Source organism: Entelurus aequoreus, linkage group LG16 (assembly GCF_033978785.1).
Source record: "Entelurus aequoreus isolate RoL-2023_Sb linkage group LG16, RoL_Eaeq_v1.1, whole genome shotgun sequence".
Classification (NCBI taxonomy): domain Eukaryota; kingdom Metazoa; phylum Chordata; class Actinopteri; order Syngnathiformes; family Syngnathidae; genus Entelurus; species Entelurus aequoreus.
In genome coordinates, this window is record NC_084746.1 from 27,669,141 (window position 1) to 27,692,364 (window position 23,224).

Sequence of the window (23,224 nt, forward strand, 5' to 3'; positions counted from 1 at the left end):
ATCAATTTAAGGGGACCCCGACTTAAAGGCCTACTGAAACCCACTACTACCGACCACGCAGTCTGATAGTTTATATATCAATGATGAAATCTTAACATTATAACACATGCCAATACGGCCGGGTTAACTTATAAAGTGACATTTTAAATTTGCCGCTAAACTTCCGGTTCGAAACGCCTCTGAGGATGACGTATGCGTGTGACGTAGCCCGACGAACACGGGTATGCCTTCCACATTGAAGCCGATACGAAAAAGCTCTGTTTTCATTTCATAATTCCACAGTATTCTGGACATCTGTGTTCGTGAATCTGTTTCAATCATGTTCATTGCATTATGGAGAAGGAAGCCGAGCAAGCAAAGAAGAAAGTTGTCGGTGCGAAATGGACGTATTTTTCGAACGTAGTCAGCCACAACAGTACACAGCCGGCGCTTCTTTGTTTACATTCCCGAAAGATGCAGTCAAGATGGAAGAACTCGGATAACAGAGACTCTAACCAGGAGGACTTTTGATTTGGATACACAGACGCCTGTAGAGAACTGGGACAACACAGACTCTTACCAGGATTACTTTGATTTGGATGACAAAGACGCAGACGTGCTACTGTGAGTATGCAGCTTTGGCTTTTTTTTGCGTATGTACGTAACTTTTTTTAAATATATAAGCTTTATGAACCTTGGGTTAGGTGAACGGTCTTTTGGGCTGAGTGATTGTGTGTGTTGATCATGTGTTTGAATTGTATTGGCGTGTTCTATGGAGCTAGGAGCTAGCAGAGGAGCTAGGAGCTAGCATAACACGTACCGTACCGTACGTGCGCGTCACGTACGTAACTTTTTTTAAATATATAAGCTTTATGAACCTTGGGTTAGGTGAACGGTCTTTTGGGCTGAGTGATTGTGTGTGTTGATCGGGTGTTTGAATTGTATTGGCGTGTTCTATGGAGCTAGGAGCTAGCAGAGGAGCTAGGAGCTAGCATAACAAACACGCAGGTGTTATTATGCAGGATTAATTTGTGGCATATTAAATATAAGCCTGGTTGTGTTGTGGCTAATAGAGTATATATATGTCTTGTGTTTATTTACTGTTGTAGTCATTCCCAGCTGAATATCAGGTACCGTGAGTATGCAGCCTTGGCTGCTAAACATTCGATAACTTGACCGTATGTGCGCGTCACGTACGTAACTTTAAAAAAATATATAAGCTTTATGAACCTTGGGTTAGGTAAACGGTCTTTTGGGCTGAGTGATTGTGTGTGTTGATCAGGTGTTTGAATTGTATTGGCGTGTTCTATGGAGCTAGGAGCTAGCAGAGGAGCTAGGAGCTAGCATAACAAACACGCAGGTGTTTTTATGCAGGATTAATTTGTGGCATATTAAATATAAGCCTGGTTGTGTTGTGGCTAATAGAGTATATATATGTCTTGTGTTTATTTACTGTTGTAGTCATTCCCAGCTGAATATCAGGTCACCCCCGGCTCTCACAGCATCTTCCCTATCTGAATAGCTTCAACTCCCCACTAGTCCTTCACTTGCACTTTACTCATCCACAAATCTTTCATCCTCGCTCAAATTAATGGGGAAATTGTCGCTTTCTCGGTCCGAATCTCTCTCACTTCATGCGGCCATCATTGTAAACAATAGGGAACTTTGCGTATATGTTCAACTGACTACGTCACGCTACTTCCGGTAGGTGCAAGCCTTTTTTTTATCAGATACCAAAAGTTGCAATCTTTATCGTCGTTGTTCTATACTAAATCCTTTCAGCAAAAATATGGCAATATCGCGAAATGATCAAGTATGACACATAGAATAGATCTGCTATCCCCGTTTAAATTAAAAAAATTCATTTCAGTAGGCCTTTAAATAAGTTGAAAAACTTATTCGGGTGTTATCATTTAGTGGTCAATTGTACGGAATATGTACTTCACTGTACAACCTACTAATAAAAGTCTCACAATCAATCAAAGTTTGTCCACGCCAGGCGTTTTCTACGTTTCCTAAATTTTCCGGGTTCCGTTTAGAGTGACACCTCCATCATCCAATCACCTCGCTCGGTGATCACGTGACGTGGTTGCCACACAGCCAGCCACCTCTCGTCCAATCAGGGCGAATGACGACACAGTCAAAACAACAACAGTGTTTGTCATGGCGTGTCGAGCAGGCAGCGCTTGTTAATCACGGCGTTCACGATATCCGACCACATTTTGAGAGAGTAAATGGCGAGCCATCGGTTACGACCTAAATACTGTGTAAAAACGACCGTGTGCTTTTACATGCACCTTTTGTTGTGCAAAATAACGCCATTCTCTGCATTGCGATTAACCCAAATCTTCAGCGGAAACTGGCTGAACCAGTTGGTTAGAAAAAAAAAGTGCCATTTAATCACCAAGTTGGACAAGTCCAGTAATAATAGCAATCAAGTCGATGCTTTCATGGGTGACATAACTTCGCTCGTGTTTTTGTTTTTAAAGCCAGCGACTGTTCAACATGCATTTTCTCAAAGCGAGCCGTGACGACATTATGACATTTTTAAAGAAAACAAAGCCCAAATAAACGACAGAGAGTTCAACGCAGTGTTGTGATGTTAAAGATGATAAATGGCCACAGCTCGCTAGCGTTAGCTTGCCGAGGGCCTGAGTGCGCCATCGCCAAAACACACAAAGGAGCTTTAGAAGAGCTCGCAGAATGGCGTCCACTTGATCAAATAACCACGATAAACATGCGCCAAACACACATTCTCACAAAGATAAGTCAACTACATTGTTGAACAAAAAAAAAAAAAAAAGAATGAAAACATGTTAGCTTGGAATCAAACGAACAATACTCACAACAATGTCGTGTCGCATCAAGTCACTGTTTGGTTTTTGGGTGCAATGCGGCGCTCAAATAAGGCTTTTATCTGGATTTTCCAAAAATCCAGCTTTGGTTCAAAGACTTGTTGTCGGTTCTTGTGTTGGGGGGAGATGAAACGGAGAAAGTAGAGTAGAGAGGACGAGCGTCTGTGTCCAAGTGGAGGAAAGAACAGCTGACAGGATGTAAACACAGCAGGTCACGTGCTCTGGACGCGTCGAGAGAAGACGACATTGTTAGTATTATAAATAAAAAAAAGTAATTAATTAATACATCAATTAAAATGTAGACTTTATTTGTATGTTATTTATTTGATCAATGAAATAATACATTTGTCATATAGCTAGCTATTCTGATATAGGATAGGATCAACTTTATCCCACAATGGAGGAAATCACGTGGTTGCAGTGTAGATACAAAAAGGCTACAACAGTAGGGTGAAAACACATGAAAAAAATCAAAGGACATGAAATACTTTAAAAGGGAACAGAGGTGGTGCAACCAGCTTACTAAGGAATTGATTAACGTGGACCCCGACTTAAACAAGTTGAAAAACGTATTTGGGTGCTACCATTTAGTGGTCAATTGTACGGAATATGTACTGTACTGTGCAATCCACTAATAAAAGTTTCAATCAATTAATCAATGCTACTTCAGCGGCGCCATTTCTACATACAGCTACAAAAGTAAAACACAACCAAAAACCAAAATATGAGCAATGACTAATACATATTTTGCACATACGATTGCATCATGCATAAAGAAACAACAAAACGGGGCGGCATGGCGTAGTGGGTAAGTCGGCAGTGTCAGAAACCTGAGGGTTGCAGGTTCGCCTCTTGACATCCAAATCGCTGCCGTTGTGTCCTTGGGCAGGACACTTCACCCTTGCCCCCAGTGCCACTTACACTGGTGGATGAATGATGAATGATGGGTGGTCGGAGGGGCCGTAGGCGCAAACTGGCAGCCACGCTTCCGTCAGTCTACCCCAAGGCAGTTGTGGCTACGAAAGTACCTTACGACCACCAGGTGTGAATGAATAATGGGTTCTAACTTCTCTGTGAAGCGCTTTGAGTGTTTAGAAAAGCACTATATAAATCTAATCCATTATTATTATTATTAAAACAAAACCCAATTTCAACACGCCATACTGTACACAGCGTCGGCCTCTGCAGTGCTCCACGCCATCGTCTGCGGTGCTTTTTTGTGAACTACTGGATCTGCCTGGGGGAGACTTTTTGGCCATGTTTGCACTGGAGACCAGCTGTTGGCTCTCTGCCACATCAGAGTCCACGTGGACTGTGGAGCTAACGTTGCACGTAGGGATGGATGAGCTTCATGGAGCCCTGCCTGCATGAGCATGTGTCGGACACTTTGGTCTCCCTTGACGGATTCTCGCTCATCCGCACGGACTGGTCATTAGCCAAGAGGTACTGAGCAGCCAAGTTTATAAACAACAAAAAAATGACAAGATTTTGTGATAATAAAAAATATCGATGTAATCATTGTACTATCGACTACATACGGCTCTTGTACTTGGTATCATTACATTTAATATCTGTGTAGACCCACCCCTTTGTTTACATTCAGGAGAGCTAGCTCCCTGTTAGCGGTTAGCTATTGTATCCTCCTACGGCAGTGGTTCTCAAACTTTTTTTGTCATCCCCCACTTTGGACAAGGGGGAGTTTTCAAGCCCCACCTGCCCCCATCGCCCCAACAGAACGCTAATGCCAAGCTTAACATTTTCAAATTTATTGAACATCAAGTAACATCAAGTTGTATACATTCAAACTCAATAACATAAAATAACATCAAGTTCAATGATAAATAAAATAACTGTGCAGCTGTGGTATAACTTGCATCAAGTTCAATAATAAATCAAATAACTTGCATCAAGTTCAATAATAAATCAAATAACTTGCATCAAGTTCAATAATAAATAAAACAAAAGTGTTATAACTTGCATCAAGTCCAATAATAAATCAAATAACTTGCATCAAGTTCAATAATAAATAAAACAAAAGTGTTATAACTTGCATCAAGTTCAATAATAAATCAAAAGTGTTATAACTTGCATCAAGTTCAATAATAAACCAAATAAAAGTGTTATAACTTGCATCAAGTTCAATAATAAATAAAATAAAAGTGTTATAACTTGCATCAAGTTCAATAATAAATAAAATAAAAGTGTTATAACTTGCTTCAAGTTCAATAATAAATCAAATAACTTGATGCATAATAATAAATAAAATAAAAGTGCCACTTTGCAATCTTTGCCAAAAAAAAGGAGGAGCTATGCATTTTGGCAAGACAGAGCAAGTGAACAGGGGCGCCGCTAGGGATTTTGGGCCCCATGAAAAGAATCTTTACAGGGCCCCCAACACAGCGGCAACATTTTTTGATGCTATTTTACATACAATTATGCATTTTAATGGTATTCTGAATACAATGGAATTAATTTTGAGTCATTTATTTGCTGCACCACTGATTCTTGAGACTGTAGTAAAATGTATTATATTTTGTATTATATTATTATTATTATTATTATTATTATTATTATTATTATTATTATTTCAACACACACAGCTGCTCACCTCCTTCCTCATGTGGGGGCACTGGGGCTAAAAATCCAGAGTTTTCTTGAGCTAACATGGTGAGAAAAGTGAGCTAGCTTATTACCACAGACAGGGACAAAGTTAATATGCATAACTTTCCACCACAACTAACAAACCCACCTTTTTTTGGGAAATATTGGGTGACATATTGTCGACCCTTCAACTCCTTCTCCTCTCTTATTTTATTTTCCTTTCTTTTTTGGCTGCCTGATTTTTGAGGCATACTGCTGTCTCCTCCGCTTTGCCCGCTGTGGCGCTGTCTGTCTGTGACAAATCGTGGTGCTCTACCTGCAGCTGATCCAGTCGGACTGAACCATTTTACGTAAATAGAGGGGGGGAAGGGAGGGCCCTGCAGGTGTTGATGCTTCCAAAACAAATAAAGGTATTGTTACCAGGACATGGAAAATAAAACATGTGTGATTATTGTTGTGTGTCAATCTTACCACTGAATTGAATACACAAAGCTTAGTATCCTTTAGAAGGTTTATTATTAATTACAGACCGACAGGAACATCACACTGCCGGCCGGCTCCGTCACATGTGTGTGGTGTTACATAACAACTGGTACCTTGAACAAATCCGTTTCCTGTTCCGGGTCATGTGACCAGATGGATAACCAATACATGACATCCCTCTTTTCCTTGGAAATAAACTTGTACCGTAAACAACCTCTGTACTGACCCTTAAAACCACAAAACGTTTTCTCCAAACAAACCTGTGAAACCATTGCACAGTAACATGTGGAACACTTTTTTTCCCAATGCACAATAACTCTCTTTTCTTTTTTTTTTCCAATGTAAGTCAACCTAGGTCAAGACAAAAATCACTGAACCTTCCAGGCGGTTTTGTAACCCTTTGGGGTCTGGCCTTTGGCACCTCTGACATCCGGGTGTGGTGTGGAGTGTGATTGTCATTAGTCTGTCCCTCTGTGTCCACTCCAAGTGCAATGTCCTCCGTCCACTGCGTCTCCTCTTGTGTGTCATGTCTCTCTGTTGGTCGGTTTGTCACATATCTCTTTACATGTGTGGTGTTTCTCTGATATCTCGCTCCTGTTGGTGATTCAACCACAACCTGATTCCCTGTTTTGCTCACCACTTTATGTGGTGTCGCGTTGAAGGGTGTGGTGAACTTGTCCACCTTGTCCTGCTGTACGAGCACTGTGTCTCCAACGTCTACTTGTGAGTACTGAGCTCCCCGTCGTTCATCAGCATAGAGCTTTGCTTTTCCCTTTTGCTCTGCATCTCTATCACGTACTTCCAGCGACGCTGTGTGTGATCCACAGAGATCTGGCAATTTTCCCCTCATCCTCCGATTGAAGAGTAGCTCAGCAGGGCTCTTCCCAGTAGTAGCATGTTCTATGCTCCGGTACACAGTCACATACTTCCTTAGTTCACGTTTCCAGTCCAGTCCTTCTGCATGGGCGATCCTTATCCTTTTCATTAGTGATGAGTTCTGACGCTCAACTTCTCCATTTGCTTGAGCCCACTTTGGAGTCGTCTTCACGTGTGTGATTCCATTTGTCTCGCAATACTCCTTGAACACGTCAGACTTGAACTGTGGCCCCTGGTCTGACCTGCAGGTAACTGGCAGTCCGTGTCTGCTGAAAATAGACTCCAGACTGTCCACAACCTTCTCTGCAGTTGTGGAGGTCATAATGTCATACTCATAATAGCGACTGTAGTAGTCCACCACCACAAGTATGGAGTGGTTAGTTGGCAGCGGTCCTAGCAGATCTATGGCCACATCTTGCCAGGGCCCGTCCGGTAGACTTGTGGATCTCAGTGGTTCTGGTGGGTCATGTCTGGCTACAATCTGGCATCCATGGCAGGCCTTACAGTACTTCTCGGCTGCCTTCTCCATGCCAGGCCACCAAACCTTGGTTCTGAGGTGCTGTTTGGTTCCCACTATTCCCAAATGTCCCTCATGGGCTAGTGTAAGTGCTCGTGCTTGCAGTCTCTGAGGCAGCACTATGCGTGTCCCCCGTAACACAATGTATCCAATAGTACATAGCTCGTTAACAATTGGTGCATACTGTTTACAATTATCAAAACATCCGCTTGTTATTGCATTGCGTACCTCAATTAATTCTGGGTCAGTAGCAGAGGCTTCCTCTATCTCTCGTGTAGTAAGTGCTTTGGGTGTGGCACTCATTGCTACAAATCTAACATACTCTTCTGAATCATGTTTGTGTACCTCTTTCTGTGCTGTGTTGCCCAGCAGCCGTGACAATGGGTCTGCTATGTTTTGTTTCCCAGGTACGTATACAACTCTGAAATCATATGGCTGTAATCTGAGGACCCATCTCTCAATGCGTGCGGATGGTTTGGATCTAGGGCCATATATAACCTCTAATGGCTTATGGTCTGTGACCAAATCAAATCTCTTGCCATACACATAAGGATGTAGTCTCTCACAAGCCCATACTAGAGCTAAAGCTTCGCGCTCTGTCTGAGAGTACCTACGCTCACAGTCTGTCAGGCTGCGACTCACGTAGCACACAGGTACCATCTCCCCCTGTTGTTTTTGCACTAGCACTGCACCTAACCCTACTGGACTAGCATCTGCTATCACCTTGGTTGGTGCGTCTTTGTCAAAGTAGGCTAGTATAACAGCTTTTGCTAATTCCTCCTTCAAAACCTGAAACGCTTTTTTCTGTTCTGGACCGAACTCAAATGGTACGTCTTTTCTGGTCAGGCGTCTTAAAGGTTCTGATATTGTAGCAAAACCTGAGATAAATCTCGAACTGAATCCTACGAGACCCAAGAAGCTCCTAACTTCCGAAGCATCCTCGGGTTCTCTGGCCTCTACTATAGCTCTGACCCTCTCTTCTGTAGGACCAATCCCTTTCTGTGTCAGAAGTATCCCCATGAAAACCAACTTGTCCATGTTGAATTGACATTTATCTGGATTTAGTGTTAAACCACACTGTGAAAGCCTCTTCATCACAGCATGTAACCTCTTGTCGTGTGTTTCCTGATCTTGTGCATGTACTATCACATCATCTGATATGTTCTCGACACCCTCGATGCCGGCTAGTGCATTGGCTATCTCATGCTGGTATTGCTCACTGGCTGATGAGACACCAAAAATCAGCCTTTTGTACCTGTACACTCCATTGTGTACTGCAAAAGTGGTTATATCTCTTGACTCTGGGGTCAGTTCTAACTGATGGTAGCCCCATTTAAGATCTAGCTTGCTAAATATAGCAGAGCCATTCAGGCCTTGTAAAACGTCATCCACGGTTGGAATAGGGTACCGTTCTCTTATGATCGCTTCGTTGGCCCTCCTCATATCTAGACACAACCTGATATCATTGTCAGGTTTTGGGGATATCACCACGGGGTTTAACCAAGGGGTGGGACCTTTGACACACTCTATTATGTCTAGCTCAGTCAGCTCCTTTATTTTATTCTCTACAGCCTCTCTGAGGTTGTATGGTATGCGCCTGAGAGGCTGTGCCACTGGCTTGACTTTTGGGTCTATGTATAGGCTGAGCTGTTTGGTTTTTAATTTTCCTACACCCTTAAATACCTTTGGGTATTGTTGCCTGAGGGTGCCTTTGATGTCTGTAACTACAGATACATTCTCACCTATTTTCAGCACCCCTAGTTTCATGGCTGTCTTTCTCCCCAGTAGTGGTTCACCATTACCCTTGATTACAATGAACTCTGCCTGTTCAGATCTGTCACCGATGGTGATTTCACACTCAAACATCCCCTTAATTGGCAGTGGTTCATTGGATGAGTATGGGTACAAATTCCTCTGCTCTTTTGGCACATAAGAATTACATTTGATATTTTCTGCTTTTAGTTTTTCCCATACATTTGTTCCCATCACATTGCTCTTAGCACCAGAATCAACCAGCATTTCCACCTTAACTCCCCCCACACAAAATGTAAGTTTCTCTGACATGTCATCCTCTTTCACATTGAATGTAAACTCACTGTCATGTTCTACCTCCAGATTGTTCACATTTTGGTTTCTTGATCCTCTTGAACGGCACATTTTGGCGTAGTGGTCCTTCCCGTTGCATTTGTGACATGTCTGTCCACGTGCAGGGCATTTGGGATCTTTTGCCATGTGATCAGCGCATCCACATCTGAAGCACTTCCTCTCCGAAGTGGCGCCTTCTTCTTTTTCCGCTGTTTTCCCTCTAGGTGTAGAGTATTTCCCTCCTTTTTGAGCAACGCGATGCACAGCCTCCGTGTCCCTCCCGTAGACTGTAGGTTCCCTCTTTTCTTCAGTTAGAGACATGGCTGCCATCTGTTCCTCGATCCTCTCACATTGTGAGGCTAATTCCAATGTGCGGGCAAGAGTCAACGTGTCCCCTTCCTCCAGTAGCTTTCTGCGCACATATGATGATGTACATTTATTCAGGATAGCGTCCCTTATCTGGTTGTCTGTGTCAGCCTGAAAGCCGCAATCCCTCGCAGTCCGTCTCAAACGTGTAGAAAACTGTTGCACCGTCTCACCTGTTTCCTGGCACAACTTGTGAAACGTCTGGCGGGCATATGCTGAGTTGACTTTGGGCACGAAGTAGGTGTTCAGCGCCGTGACTGCCTTCGCATAGTCAGTCACCTCCCCGGTGTCTGGTAGAGTTTGGAACACATCCTGGACGTCTGGTCCCGCCAGGTGTAAAAGTAGAGCTCTTCTCCTCTGCTTCACCACAGCCGTGGCGTCAGCATCAATAATCAGTCCTTTCCCATCAGCATATAATTCAAACGAAGTCAGCCAACGGGTCCATCTCGGCCCGAGCGTGGCTGGGTCCGTGTAACATGCGAACGTTTGAATCCCCGACTTGTCCATGTTGCTTGTTTAACTCCTTTTAACGTCCAACTAAACAGTCTTCAAACGTCCACAATAATCCTCGTCGCCATTGTTGTGTGTCAATCTTACCACTGAATTGAATACACAAAGCTTAGTATCCTTTAGAAGGTTTATTATTAATTACAGACCGACAGGAACATCACACTGCCGGCCGGCTCCGTCACATGTGTGTGGTGTTACATAACAACTGGTACCTTGAACAAATCCGTTTCCTGTTCCGGGTCATGTGACCAGATGGATAACCAATACATGACAATTATATGTTAGTTAATAACTTAGTGTCATTATTTTTTCTGTATTATAATTTCATCATCATTAGGGGCCTCTCTGGGCCCCCCTCCATCATGGGCCCCTAGAATCCGTCTCCTTTACCCCCCCTTTTCGGCGCCCCTGCAAGTGAACATGAGTTTTACAGTACTCCAGCATTAGTGGCTGCAATGAGCCTGTTTTGCACTGCACAGCTTTTCAAATCGGGGTTGCAGGCTTGACACTGCCACTGTTAAAACCTCATTGAATTCGGGGCTGAGCTGGCTTGACGCGAGTGCTTCCCGGTGAATGACACACAGTGTGTCCAATGCGCATTTGGCGCAACCCTCTTTATTAGAGCCTGCAGCCCGTTTCTTTACCCTGCCATGGTCTGTGCGCCATCAGAGCAAAAGCCTACACAGTTTTCCCATTTAAGGTTGTGTTCTTTGAGGAAACTGTCTATTATCTCGAACAGCTCATCAGCAGTGGCTCTATTTTTTATGTATTTGCAAAACAGCAAATCCTCGCGCAGTGACTCGCCATTCACAGAGCTTCCGCTTAGCCCCGCCCCCATTAGTTACTGTTGCTATGTCTGTCAAACTTGCGCTCCTACCTAGAAATTTAAAGTCTACAGGAAAAATAAGTAATTTACATTTATTTATATAGCGGATTCCACAGACAGAATCACAAAGTGATTTACAGTGTGTATAGAAAATGAAAGCATAGTAAAAAAAAAAATCTAAGAATATAATTAAAAAAAAAAAAAAGTAAAGTGAAATTTCCTCCCGTTCCTCGCGCCCCACCTGTCATGTCTCTATTCCCCACCAGTGGGGCGTGCCCCACACTTTGAGAAACGCTGTCCTACGGTGTGTAGTGAAGCATGTTTAGCTATTTCTCTTCCTGCAGAGATGATACTTGTAAGAAACTCGCCATGGAGGCAATGATTAGTGATTTAGCCTTACCTTTATTGTTAGTTTTTAAGTCAAAATGCTAACATTCTTCCTTTCAATACTCTGTTACTGCTTGTAAGTACTCTGTGTGTGTGCATTGCCAAACATGCTCCTTTGCTCGTAAAACCAGCAATGTCACGACAGTGCGCCGCCATACCCGTAAAAAAAAAAGGGCATTTGTATTTTTCAGAGGCAACATAGTACCGTTTTCAATTAATTAGTACCACAATACTTTATTAGTACCAGTATACCATACAAACCTAGTCTCAGTAGAAACCCAAAAATCTGCCATTTTCAATTAAAGCCACCCTATGGCTTTCTCTGCAGCTTCACTTGCGGATTTGGATTGCCCTCTTCTTGGCTGCCCATGTAACACCCAAAACAAATGAGCACTTTAGAGAGAGCAACCTGCAAAGCCTCTACAGCCAACTTCTACGGGTTCATAGAATGTCCTCCAGCCACTGCCCCTGCACTCCGCCAGTTCCTGGTACTTGGCCCGTTTCCTTTCGTTGGCTTCTTCAATCTGCTCTTCCCAGTATACTGTAACTTCCACTATTATCAGGTGTTTTGAAGACTCGGGGGTGATGATCATGTCAGGCCGGAAAGATGTTGATGCAATGTGCTGGAGGAACCTCAGCTGTTTTCCCAGGTCAGCGTGCAGCTGCCAATCAGGGGCCGTGTGGAGGCAGCCTGTTGTTGTCTGTGGACGTGCCTGAGGTCTCTCTACAGCTTTGATGAAGGGAATTGCCTTGTTTGGAGCACAATGGCATTAGCTGGTGCTGATGGCTGCGGCTATGCTCTCATCAACTGCTTTGAGTACCAGGTCATGGCACCAGTGTCGCGCTCTTCCCCCACACATGGAGGTTTGCTGGGCAATGGAGGGCATCGTAGACTGCCTGCACAAGGAACTGAACACGGTGAAAGTCTGCCTGCGTGATGTTTGACCAGGTGACTTTGCGCTACAACGGATTCCATGCGACCTGCTGCTAGAGTTCCACAGCCCTGCCCAATCATTTTTCCTCCATTCCTGCTCGGACCTCTTCTTGGAGTAGATGGGGTGTCTCTTTGCCCAGGGCCTAGCTGACTTGACTCTTGCTCTTCCTGTCACCAAGACCCTCACATTTACCATGAATTGATTAACGTGGACCCTGACTTAAACAAGTTGAAAAACTTATTCGGGTGTTACCATTTAGTGGTCAATTGTACGGAATATGTACTGTACTGTGCAATCTACTAATAAAAGTTTCAATCAATCAAAAAACAGTACCTTTAGCTTTAAGCGGGAATTTGCCACCACTGCCTTTGTTGCTGTTCACTTCCTTATTCTCCACACTTCAATCCTGGCTGATGACACCTTGCAGTCCATGGAATCTCTGTACTGTAGGACTTCTCTTGTGCGTGCCACCTTAAATTCTTCAGTGAGCCCACAGAAAGGTAGCTGCAGGGTGTTACTGGTCCCGTACAGGGCAGCGCTGTTGAGGCTGCGAGGAAGGCCCAGCCATTTTTTAAGAAAGCTGCTGATCTTCCTTTTGTAGGATTCCACAGTTGTTACTGGAACTGCATACACATGAAGAGGCCACAAGACTCTCGGCAAGATGGAGTGCTGGTAGATAAAAGTTTTAAATCTGCCGGGCAGGCCAGACTTGTCCACCTTGGTTAGCCAACCTCCAAGCTCTTCAGTAAACTTCCGGATAGCAGTCGAGTCTTTTAGGAGGGGATTGAAGAAATCATCCCATTCCCTGCCTTGCTGCTCTTGCTGCCTTTCTAAAAATGCTCCCATAATGTATTATTTCACATTTTGTGAAACAAATCAGGGGTGAATAGTTTGTTTACATACCTGATATGAAGTGTTCATTGCATATCCTTGTGTACATCGTAGGTTTCCATCGTTCACGACAAATCGCCGCAATCCATTTGTCGCGTTTTTTGATGTTTGCCGGGAATCTATAGAAGCTAAGATTTGGTTTATCGCACAGCAGGTTTCCGGCATTTCCAAGCTCAAATAGCAGCAGATCTAACAAGAAAGCGTGTGTGAGTCGTTGACCGGCAGTGAACTGGTAACCGGCAAGATGGCCGCCAAGCTAATGGGCGTGGCTGAGTGACGTCAGCTGCAAAGCCTCTATACCAGGGGTGTCAAACTCATTTTAGATGGGGGGCCACATGGAGAAAAATCTACTCCCAAGTGGGCCGGACTGGTAAAATCACGGCACGATAACTTAAAAATAAAGACAACTTCAGATTGTTTTATTTGTTTAAAAATAGAACAAGCACATTCTGAAATTGTACAAATCATAAAGTTGTTGTTTTTTTTACAATTACCTGTTGCGGTTAATAGTATACATACTTTTTTTGTCGTTATTTATATTTTCTGAATAAATTATGTGATAATGTTCATCAGTCAACTCATTGGTGTTCATTTTCAATCTATCAAGATAAAACAATGATATCAAAATCAAATTACAAGATGTTATTTATGCAGTTTGATCATTTTCCTCGACTGATGTACTAACATCATGAGGTTTATTTTGTACATATGTAGCATCATCTACAAAGATACAAAGGATTGCTATTGTGCCATCTAGTGGACACATTTAGAACAGCTGTTTCTTTCATTCAAAAATTTCAAGTTCATTTTTATACTTAGCAAACTCATCCCGCGGGCCGGATAAAACCTGTTCGCGGGCCTGATCCGGCCCTCGGGCCGTACGTTTGACACCCCTGCTCTATACTCTGTCGATCTTCCAATTACAGATGCCTCTTCAATTAGGAGGAATCCATTTTTGCTCTGGATGACTGTAGCCCTAGGTTTCTGAGTTCCCGTCAGTGTCTTCAGTGTGTCAAAGGCTGCTTTACTGTTGCCATTTCTCATTCCTGCTTCAAAGGCCTACTGAAATGAATTTTTTTTATTTAAACGGGGATAGCAGATCTATTCTATGTGTCATACTTGATCATTTCGCGATATTGCCATATTTTTGCTGAAAGGATTTAGTAGAGAACAACGACGATAAAGATCGCAACTTTTGGTATCTGATAAAAAAAAAGGCTTGCCCCTACGCGTGACGTAGTCAATTGAACATATCCGCAAAGTTCCCTATTGTTTACAATGATGGCCGCCAGAAGTGAGAGAGATTCGGACCGAGAAAGCGACGATTTCCCCATTAATTTGAGCGAGGATGAAAGATTTGTGGATGAGGAAAGTGCAAGTTAAGTACTAGTGGGGAGTGGAAGCTATTCAGATAGGGAAGATGCTGTGAGAGCCGGGGGTGACCTGATATTCAGCTGGGAATGACTACAACAGTAAATAAACACAAGACATATATATACTCTATTAGGCACAACACAACCAGGCTTATATTTAATATGCCACAAATTAATCCCGCATAAAAACACCTAGGTGTTTGTTATGCTAGCTCCTAGCTACTAGCTACTAGCTCAAGCTAGTTATAGCTCGAGCGGGTTATATGGACGGGGTCCCGTCCATAAAACCCGCCAATACAATTCAAACACCTGCACAACACACACACTCACTCAGCCCAAAGGACCGTTCACCTAACCCAAGGTTCATAAAGCTTATATATTTAACCAAAGTTACGTACGTGACACGCACGTACGGGGAAGCGATCAAATGTTTGGAAGCGCGTGGGTGGGACCTGATATTCAGCTGGGAATGACTACAACAGTAAATAAACACAAGACATATATATACTCTATTAGCCACAACACAACCAGGCTTATATTTAATATGCCACAAATTAATCCCGCATAACAAAAACCTAGGTGTTTGTTATGCTAGCTCCTAGCTCCTAGCTACTAGCTCGAGCTAGTTATAGCAAGCCATCAAATGTTTGGAAGCGTACTCACGGTATCGCGTCTGCGTCTGTGTATCCAAATCAAAGTCCTCCTGGTAAGAGTCTCTGTTGTCCGAGTTCTTCGATCTTGACTGCATCTTTCGGGAATGTAAACAATGAAACACCGACTGTGTTGTGTTGCTGACTTCCCTCGCAAAATACTCCGCTTCGCACCGACAACTTTCTTCTTTGCTTGCTCAGCTTCTTTCTCCATAATGCAATGAACAAATTGCAACAGATTCACCAACACAGATGTCCAGAATACTGTGGAATAATGAGATGAAAACAGAGCTATTTCGTATTGGCTTCAATGGGGAAGCCATACCTCTGTTTCACTGGCTTCGTCACATGCATACGTCATCCTCCAAAGGAATTTTCAACCGGAAGTTTAGCGGGAAATTTAAAATTGCAGTTTATAAGTTAACCCGGCCGTATTGGCATGTGTTGCAATGTTAAGATTTCATCATTGATATATAAACTATCAGACTGCGTGGTCGGTAGTAGTGGGTTTCAGTAGGCCTTTCAATATTCTTGGTCAGAGATCCAGTTCTCTTTAGCGTTCTTCATTATTGTTCTGATGTTCTTGGTAACAGCGCTGTACTTCTGAGCTGTGTCAGGGTCAACTTTCTTAAATTTCTTGAGGTCTCTCCTGATGTCACATAGATCTAGGATGTCATCAGTCACCCATGGCTTGTTTTTCTTCCTGCTATTCCCTAGAACCTCTGTTGCTGACTCATGAAGGGCGTCTTTAATGTTGTCAGTGAGGAAGCTAATGTCATCCATAGCACATTGAGCACAGCCAAATACATTTGCTTCAAAGATCGCTGCAATCTCAGGGTCCTTCAACTTCTCCACATTGAATCGTATGCGTGGAATGCATCGATTGTGGTTTATTCTTCAGCTCGAGCTAGAGTGTCAGTAAGACCAAGTCGTGGTTGCTGCTGACGTCTGCACCAGGAAATGTCCTGATCTTGGCTTTGTTGATGCTGAATTTGAATCTTCTGGGAACGAGGATAGAAATCTATTTAGTTGTTCGTCTTTCTGTTGGGTGAATGACACGTTGTTCTCTAGGAGGTTTTGTGTAGTAACAACATATTGATCTTAGCTGATGGCTGCTAGCAAATTCAAGGAGTCACAGGCCCCTGTCATTGATTTCGCCGAAGCGACCTACTGTCCCCGCTCACTGACTGGGCCAACTTTGGCACTCCAGTCACCCTGGACAATGATGAAATCTTTCTTTGGAGTCTTTTTGATGACGCTTTGCAGTTGTTTGTAAACTTCAACCGCATCGTCGCCACAGTCTAGAGTTGGCGCATGGACTTGAATGATGGTGATATTTTGTGGCTGAGCAGAGATGCGTATAGCAATGAGCCTTCTGGAAACTGGCATACAGCTGATGACAGTTTTTAACTGTGTTCCTGTTTGCAATGAAGCCTACTCCATGTTGGTGTTTGAAGTCATCACCTTTATACCATATCTTGTGATCCTCGTCTGTGGTGGTTTCGCCGAAACCGGTACATCGGACTTCAGCGAAGCAGACAATGTCCCAAATGTACCTGGCAAGTTTGTGGGTCAGTTCTTTCACTTTTCTGCATGCATATAAAGCATACTTGCCAACCTTGAGACCTCCGAATTCGAGAGATGGGGGGGGGGCGGCGCGGGGTTGAGGTGGGCGGGGTTCGGGGGGTGGGGGGGTTGTTTGGTGGTAGCGGGGGTGTATATTGTAGCCCGGAAGAGTTAGGGCTGCAAGGGATTCTGGGTATTTGTTCTGTTGTGTTACGGTGCGGATGTTCTCCCGAAATGTGTTTGTCATTCTTGTTTGGTGTGGGTTCAAAGTGTGGCACATATTTGTAACAGTCTTAAAGTTGTTTGTACGGCCACCCTCAGTGTGACCTGTATGGCTGTTGATCAAGTATGTCTTGCAGTCACTTATGTGTGTCTTTAGAAGCCGCATACAATATGTGACTGTGCCGGCGCGCTGTTTGTATGGAGAAAAAGCGGACGCTAAAGGCAGTGCCATCACGGCACGCCCTCAGTGGTGTTGTCCGGGTGAAAATCGGGAGAAATTCGGGAGAATGGTTGCCCCGGGAGATTTTCGGGATGGGTACTGAAATTCGTGAGTCTCCCGGAAAAATCGGGGGGGTTGGCAAGTATGATATAAAGTATGGACGTTCCTTGTCTCAATGATGGTGTTCTCTTTTGGAAGCTTGATGAATGCTGTCGATGACTTTGCAGTCTATGAATTTGCTGTCAATGACTTTGCAGTCCCAGTAGCACACTTTCCACTCCCTCCCTGAGATGCTGCAGTGGGTAGCGCAGTCGTTGGTAATCTGGGCCTCGACCGATCAGGCATGTTGTTGGCTGGCTGTCTGTTCATCATGGTATTTCAGTGGGCAGTGGTTTACTTGGCGGTGCCCATCTCCTCTCCAAGTATCTAACCACAGCTGAGAACCTCCAGCTCGAAGGCTTGCCCTGGTCGTGAGCCGTTAAGCACCAGTGAGATCTTCCGCCCAGGCTGTTGAATTCTTTAGTGATGATCCTCGGCCCAGTGATGCTGTGTTAACATCACTTATATACACCCATAGGATGGGAAACTAAAATTGGCATAAGCGCCCAACTTCCACTACCAAGATGGCACTACGCAACAAAGGTATATTTGTTTTCCATCATGACATGCAAAAATGTATGCAATGTGACTTGACTAAAATATGTATACCAGTAAAATTGTTATAAATTCCCTTTGTCAGAAGAGTAAGAGAGAGTTCCCTATTTAATATGATAATTGTTGAATATAATTGACTATATTATTGTTGACGTAAACAAGCTATTATTGTAGTCATGCACCTTTAAGTTACGTCTGTTTTGAGTCAGGCAGTTTACCGGGCAGCTATGTTTACTTTTCCGGGGTCCTTCGGGCAATGTGTTGAACAGTGTGTGTACGTGAGAGTGTGTTTAGCTGCTGCTGCTACAAAGCAATATATAAAGAAGAAGTTAAAAAGTAAAACGGTGTCCTTATTCCCTAACCGGAGTACGCTCACGGGTGAAGAGTCCCAGCACAACAACAACAACATCAGTTTAAACATATAGTTCTTTAATATTGGTCCTTCGAGCCGGATTATCTTCACTCGCGACGGAGAAATGGACGCAGCGCTAACAACAGCGGCAGACGGCGGCGCACTCGGAGCAAGACAGCGACAGCTTCCAACTCGTCTAGAAGGCTACCAGGTTAGCCTCCCACAGTCCCTCATTCCTCATGGTGCCCGCGCGGAGGACCGAGGAGAGAGCGTCGGCGCCCAGCGGCTGCAGTCACTCAGCCTACAGACCGAGTCTGTGTGCATGGAGGACCAGCCGCACGGAGCGCACGCTATCCCCGATCGTCCATTTTCGGCGGGAGCGGCCGACAAGGTGAGCGAGTGGAACATGGCGATACATGCTAGAGACTTGCCCAGCCAGCTAACACGCCATATGAGCCAACCATCGGCGGCGCCCGCGAGGCGGAGCTATCAAAGCAGGCAGGGTTCTCCTGTCCTACGGCCACCAGCTAATCTCAATATGAGCGTCCCAACATATCAATCACCCTGGCTAAACTGTCCAGTAGTTCACAGCACCCCTCTGTCACAGCCATCCAGCCTCCATCTTGGATCATCTAGGCTGCTTCAGCATGAGCCACACCTGTCTACACTGCCACATACCATCTCTACAACACTAGAGCTTCAAGCAGCAAAGACTCCTACACCAGGTGGTAGACAGGAGAACTACACACTGACGCAGTCTCTGCCTTCAACTGTGACATCTGCATGGGCACCGCCTCCCCTCACTACGCTGAATGTTTCTATGCTGCAGCCTACACCTCAAGCTTCACAAGTAGCGAGTTATGCCAGCCCACAGACATCAGTTACATCAGGCTACCTGTCTAACCAGCCTACCACAGTGATGATTAACAATGTACAGGACAGAGTGCCACCAGCTGCACAACTGCAATACCTGCCCAGGCAGACAACACCAGTAAATCCAGCGCCAGTGTGGCAATACACCCCACTCCCGTCTGCACAGCCCGTGGAGCAACACGCTCCACTGTTTGCACAACCAGCCTATCAATCCCCACAGATAGCAACAGCGCCATATTCTGCACCACAGCTACCTGTTGCGGCTGGCACTCCGCCAGTTATCAATCCATCGCCCTACAACGCTGCCACTCCCCTGGGGACGGTCTATCAGCCTCCATCAACCATCGCTACACAGCAATTACACCAGTCACCACTGCCAACGCAGAACCAACAGCTGCAACTCTACCAGCCTGTGTATCCGCCATCAACTCAGCCAGCATATCAACTGGTGTCTCCCCCTGCTGGTTTCACTCTGCAACAGCCCCCATCAACTCAACAGGTTCAGTACAGTCCCCAGTCTCAGTATACGCCACTACAGGTACCTTACACTACCCAGTCCCCCAGACAGCCTGTTCCAATACCTGAACTGCCTAAGTTGGTGCATGACAGTGAGAGAGAGTTTGCTGATTTAAAAATGGCGTTAGATCACCTGCTCAATCCACACACTGAACTTTCTGAACATTACAAATACCGTGTGCTTATGGAACACTTGATCCTGGATGAAGCTAAGCTAATAGCTCAGTCACACAGACATTATGTACAGCCCTACACCGCCGCCATGCAGGCTTTGCAGAGACAGTACGGGCAGCCACATCAGTTGGCACAAAGTGAGATTGCAGCCATCCTGAACTCTCCTGATGTCAAATCAGGAGACCCCAAAGCCTTCCAGAGCTTCGCCCTCAACGTTGACTTGCTAGTGGGAATGCTAACCTCATTGGAAGGGCCTAATGGGATGGAAGTGATGTCTACTGGCCATGTTGACCGGCTACTTAGCAAACTCCCTAGACACATGAGAGACAATTTTGTGGAGCATCTGCAGGTTCAGGGGCGCCTCAGCACCAGCAGCCTAAATCCATACAACCTCAGAGACCTCGCAGAGTGGCTCAAGGTGAAGGCAGAAGCTCAGAGACTGTCCGCAAAAATGGCACAGCGCCATCGAGCTGAAGGAGCACCGCCTGCCAATCGAGACAGACCTGTTCCTTCTCCCCGGCCTCGGACTCGGCCTGTTTCTGTGTATCACGGCGCAGACCAGCCCAAATCAGCCGAAACGACTCGGCCAGCAGCTAAGCAACAAAAGTTTAAAAGGATGTGTCTCTTCTGCAAGAGTACAGAGCACTACTTGTCGCAGTGTCCAGACATTATTCAATGCTCAACACAGGAAATTGAGAAGTGGATAGCAGGCGGAAAGCGCTGTCGTAACTGTGGCCGTACTAACCACGATGAAGAGAGCTGCACATTAAAGAAACCTTGCAGTGAGTGTCAGGAGATCCACCTGAGAGTGCTGCATGACATCACCAGGCCGGGCCCCCAAATCTTCCTCATCACACCCAAAGACTGCACCTCAGCGGCTAACTCGATGCAGGGAGGGAAAGTATACCTCAAGGTGGTGCCAATCATTATCAGTCATGGGACCAGATCACTGCAGACCTATGCAATCCTCGATGATGGAGCTGAACGCACCATAATACTCCCAGCTGCAGTTCGAGACCTGAAGCTCAGGGGCAGAGCAGAGTCCCTCACCCTGCGGACTGTTCGTCAGGATGTGGTTCACCTCACTGGAGCATCAGTTGACTTTCATGTAGCTTCTCCAGCATCACCATCACAGCAGCATTTGGTTGAGAGGGCCTACACAGCAGGTCGACTCACCCTGACAGAGCAATCCTATCCAATAGCAGCGCTCCAGAGACGCTACCATCACCTGAGAGGATTACAACTGCAGAGCTTCAATAAGGTGCAACCACTGCTGCTCCTTGGTGCAGATTACACTCACCTGATCACTGCTACAGAACCTGTGAGGTTTGGCCCAAAGGGAGGACCCGTAGCTATCCATACAGCACTCGGCTGGACGCTTCAAGGCCCAGATGGTTCCCAGTCCCCCGCTGCATCATGCTACTACACCGCCTTCAAGCCTACACCAGATGACATCTACCAACAAGTCGAACGCCTCTAGCAGCTTGATGTGCTCCCATTCCGTAGCGAGCGGCTAGCAGTGCGGTCTCGCCTGGACCAGGAAGCGGTGAGCGTCTTGGAAGCACGCACTAAGAGAGTGAAGGTTGGTGACACACTTCGCTACACTACACCCCTGCTCCGGATAAAAGGTGCACCACCACTAAAAGCAGATGTTGAAGCAGTGATGCCAAAGCTACGCAGTACAGAGAGACGACTGCTTAAAGACACTGTCAAAGCTAAAATATATGAAGCAGAGATCCAGAAGCTTATAGATGGTGGGTGTGTCACAAAGCTCCAGGAGGGAGAGGGAAACAGCTCCAGGGAGTCATGGTTCATACCTCATCACCTCGTCCATCATAATGGCAAACATCGCCTTGTCTTTGACTGCTCCTTTAATCATGGTGGTCTCTCTCTCAATGAGCAGCTTCTCCCAGGTCCAACCCTCGGCCCATCTCTCATCGGGGTCCTCCTGCGGTTCCGCCAGCACGCTGTCGCCATCAGTGGAGATATCCGAGCCATGTTCCACCAAGTTCGGCTGCTACCGGAGGACCGGCCGTTGCTGAGGTTTGTTTGGAGAAACCTGCAAAGGGAGAAACAGCCTGACGTATACCAATGGCAGGTCTTGCCATTTGGTACCACAAGCAGCCCGTGTTGTGCAACATTTGCCCTGCAAAAACATGTCAAGGAATGTGCTGCAGGAAATGAAGACATCCTGCAGTCCATCGAACAGTCTTTCTACGTGGACAACTGTCTGCAGAGCCTGTCAACGACTGAGTCAGCCAAGCTCCTGGTGGACAAGATGCGACAATGTCTGGCCTCAGGAGGATTTGAGATTCGACAGTGGGCAAGTAACTTCTCATGTGTTGTCTCCCACTTGCCTTCCAGTGCCCGATCTGAAAGCACAGAGCTGTGGCTGGCCGAGAAATGCAACGATCCACAGGAGCCAGCCCTTGGTCTGCGGTGGTATTGTCCATCTGATCGGCTTGGTTTCAAGCCAAAGCCCCCAGAGAGTGAGACCCCTACTATGCGGTACATCTATAAGGTACTCGCCCGCCAGTATGATCCGATCGGGATCATTATCCCGTACACTACACGAGCCAAGATTCTCGTCCAGAGACTGTGGGCAAAGAAGAGGAGCTGGGACGACCCGAATCTCCCTCCTGACATCCTCCAGGCCTGGTCCAGCTGGGAGAGAGAACTCCCCGAGCTGGCCAACATCTCCATCCCTCGGACCTATGCACCATTGGAGCTTGCTACCGACACCACAGAGTACACTCTCCACGTCTTCTGTGACTCCTCTGAGCAAGCCTACGGGTCAGTGGCATATCTCACCACAAGAACTAATGACACTGTCTATGTCTCATTTGTGATGGCAAGGTCTAGAGTGGCCCCAAAACGGCAGCAGTCAATGCCACGGTTGGAGCTCTGTGCAGCGCTGACAGGAGCCCAACTGTCCTCCCTCCTTCACAAAGAGCTCACCTTGTGTATTGCCCAGACCTTCTTATGGACTGACTCCACAACAGTTCTCACCTGGCTGACATCTCAGTCGTGCAGGTTCAAGGTTTTCGTGGGAACAAGGGTTTCTGAGATCCAGGAGCTGACTGCCTCACACACCTGGAGGTATGTGGATACAGCTAACAATCCGGCCGACGATCTCACCCGTGGCAAGATGTTAGCTGAGCTGGTTGCGCCAAATCGTTGGATCCTGGGACCAGCATTCCTTTGCCGTCCACCGGATGAATGGCCATCCTGTCCTAGCATCACAGAGCCAGAGGACCGTGGTGAGTTAAAACACAGTGTTTTTTGTGCTCTCACACAGACCAGCTCACCACCC

The 23,224-nt window shown here is 45.6% G+C and overlaps 1 protein-coding gene across 1 annotated transcript in view; it reads right to left on the minus strand.

Moving 5' to 3' along the window:
• pcmtd1 (protein-L-isoaspartate (D-aspartate) O-methyltransferase domain containing 1) overlaps nucleotides 1-3,065 on the minus strand; it is a 29,523-nt gene extending 26,458 nt beyond the window's left edge. Inside the window, exon 1 of the mRNA XM_062022531.1 lies at nucleotides 2,826-3,065. The gene's annotated coding sequence lies outside the window, so the exon portion shown is untranslated. The remainder of the gene's footprint in view (nucleotides 1-2,825) is intronic.
• Nucleotides 3,066-23,224: the final 20,159 nt, after the last annotated feature.